Genomic DNA, 3,753 nt, shown 5'->3' on the forward strand with positions numbered 1-3,753 from the left:
ATTAGAATTTATAAGAGGAGACTTAAATGAAGTCGAAGTAATAAATTATTTTCATAAAACAAAAATCATAATAACATATAAAGAGATGACAATAGAATACGCAAAACAATTAATAATTGAATACTTTTCTAATAAGAAAAGCGTAATATACTTTCCAATTGAAATAGACTTTTTAATTTTTCAAAAGGCATACGTTGAAATTATTTCCCCAGATAACTTAACTAAAACAATGAAAACTAATAGTAAATTAATAGATATTAACACTTACGCAGAATTCAAAGAAATTATTATTAAAACACACAGAGAACTATTACATCCAGGAATAGAAAAACAAACAGCACTTTTTAAAGAAAAATATTATTTTTCCGATCACCAAAAATTAATTCAAAATTTTATTAATGAATGCGAAGTATGCAGCATCGCAAAAACAGAACATAGAAATACTAAATTAGAATTCGAAATAACCCCAGAAATTTTTAATCCAGGAGAAAAATATGTCATTGATTTTTATATGATAGATAATAAACAATTTTTATCTTGTATAGACATTTATTCAAAATTTGCCACCTTAATAGAAGTCAACAGTCGAGATCGGTTAGAAGCAAAAAGAGCATTAACTAAAGTTTTCAATGGGTAAACCAAGCCAAATTATAGCAGACAAAGATTCAGCTTTCATGTGTGCAGCATTGCAACTTTGGTTAAAATCTGAAGATGTTGTTATTGATATAACAACAAGCAAAAATGGAATTTCTGACGTTGAGAGATTTCATAAAACAGTAAATGAAAAGTTAAGAATCATAAACAGTGAAACAGACATAGAAAATAAGCTAACAAAATTTAAAACTATTCTTTATGTCTGTAATCATAAAACAAAACATAACACGAGAGGCAGAACTCCTGCAGATATTTTTATTTTCGCTGGAACTCCAAAATATAATACACAGTCAATAAAATAGAAAAACTAAATGAATCACGAAATAAATTTGAATTTGATACTAGGTATCGACAAGCTCCACTAGTAAAATCAAAAACCACTAATCCGTTTAAAAAGACAGGAAAAATCACAAAATTAGATGATAATCATTACGAAGAAGTTAACAGAGGAAGACAAATAATACATTATAAGTCTAAATATAAGAAAACAAAGAAAATTAACGAAATTAAATACGATAATTCCAGATGCACGCCAAATGAAAACCAAACCTAACTTGTTGATCAACACTATCAACAACTTATTAATTTTAATACATTTTACAAAACTTACCAATGGCCAAAATTTGTAAATCAATCCCGTTCAAGCAAAAAACGGTTATTTAATATTTAAAACAGGAACCTTGGACTTACCAACTAATTACGAATATCATTGTTTAACCGTCAGCTTAACCAAAACTGAACTAACGCATACTAATTTAATTAAACAATCAGAAGTCAGGTTTAAAACAAATTATATACTTAACAGAGAAATTAAACAGGGAAATGAATGGAATTAGAATTGCAAAACTTAGCAAAAGAGGTCTTATAAATTTTATAGGTCAACATACAAATATCTATTTGGAACATTAGATGAACAAGATAAAGAAGAATTAATAAATAAAATTGAAAATTTAGAACAAAATACAATTCAAGTTATTGAAACAATAAATCATTTAAGCCTGGTCAATGATGTAGACGAAAGGCTAGCATTACTTTTTTTAAATCTACAAGAATTTACTGAATATATAGAGGACATAGAACTAGTAATGCAACTTACTAGACTAGGCATTTTTAATCCTAAATTACTTAAGCATGATGCTTTAACACAAGTTAATTCAGAAAAATTATTAATAATAAAAACCTCTACTTGGTTACAAACCAATACTAATCAAATATTGATAATTTCTCATAAAAACTTCAATATTCAAAATTTTGCCTTACCCAAATGAATTTAATGACAATTAGAATTGCAAAACTTAGCAAAAGAGGTCTTATAAATTTTATAGGTCAACATACAAATATCTATTTGGAACATTAGATGAACAAGATAAAGAAGAATTAATAAATAAAATTGAAAATTTAGAACAAAATACAATTCAAGTTATTGAAACAATAAATCATTTAAGCCTGGTCAATGATGTAGACGAAAGGCTAGCATTACTTTTTTTAAATCTACAAGAATTTACTGAATATATAGAGGACATAGAACTAGTAATGCAACTTACTAGACTAGGCATTTTTAATCCTAAATTACTTAAGCATGATGCTTTAACACAAGTTAATTCAGAAAAATTATTAATAATAAAAACCTCTACTTGGTTACAAACCAATACTAATCAAATATTGATAATTTCTCATAAAAACTTCAATATTCAAAATTTTGCCTTACCCAAATGAATTTAATGACATATTAACAGAACCTTTAGAAGACAAATATTATTTTCAAAATAATCAAATATTTTCATTTAACACAAAATAAAGAGTTACAAATAAATGCATTATAGGAATATTAAACCAAGCCAATGACGAATGAAATACACAAAAATGTTTAAAAAATATGAAACAAATTATATAGAGCCAAATATTATAATTACTTGGAACTTACCGAAAACTATTTTAAACCAAACATGTATAAATCAAGCAATAGTTGTCGAAGGAAATAAAATCGTAAAAGCATTTAATTGTTCTGTACAAATCGAAGAAATCTTAATAACAAATACTATAATGGATTACACAGAAACTATTTATGTAAACAATTATGTAACAATGATAGAACCACTGTCAATAATTGAAGCAAAAGATATAATAAGAATACATACAAGAAAAAATAACACATTTCAAATTTTAATACTTACTATTTTAATTGTAATAATTATAATTTTAATTCTTTACTTCATCTATAAATTTAAGAGTATTCCAAGAAACATTGTAATTAAATATAAAAATCAAAACAAAAACAATACTAAGAACTCAGAAAATCTAACAGAATTAAACAATATTGCACCAAATGAAAATACCCTACAATTGAACGAAAATACTACACAAACTAATATACCCACTCACATATACCCTAATATATCCGCCTGAGGACAGGCTCTTTTCTAATGGACGGGGAAGTAACATACCCACACCCACATATCTACCACATAAACATATTTACATTACGCATTTGTCACACCCAAAATCATCGGCTCCCAAGAGTCGCCAATTAATATAAACATCCTCTTGAGTTATAAACAAATGAAAGAACCCCAAATTGTAAACATCCTCTTGCATTATAAACAAATGTCCCCAAACTCCAAAAAGCTTTTATCCCCCAATACTGTAAAATTGCAGACGCAGCTGAAATCTTGATCGCTCTCATGCTCAGTGCTCTCATTTTGGACACTCTCAATTTATCAATAAAGTTCTTTCTCCCAATCGAAGGTTTGATAAGCGCCAGCTTAGTTTATAAGTTTGAGTTTTAAGTTGAATCTTGTAAGGAGCAGACCTATCTCTCCCAGTTCGCGTTTACACTATTTTGATAAATAAAAATTATATTTTTTTCAAAGTGTTAAGTCCCGAATTTGTTATTATATACTATATTTTTCATAAAAAGGCTGAAACTAGAAGAATAACTTTTAAGAAAAGATGATGCAATATGCTAAGAAATTACATATCAGTTTACATTGTCTATTGCGAATGGTAAATCTAAATTTATATGCGAAGGCCTAGTCTTAGATCCTTACAACGGGCCATGCAAAATGGATTTTTTTTAAAGTCAATTTCGTATACATAAAC

The sequence above is a fragment of the Drosophila rhopaloa genome, unplaced genomic scaffold (genome assembly GCF_018152115.1).
Source record: "Drosophila rhopaloa isolate 14029-0021.01 unplaced genomic scaffold, ASM1815211v1 contig_190, whole genome shotgun sequence".
NCBI lineage: Eukaryota > Metazoa > Arthropoda > Insecta > Diptera > Drosophilidae > Drosophila > Drosophila rhopaloa.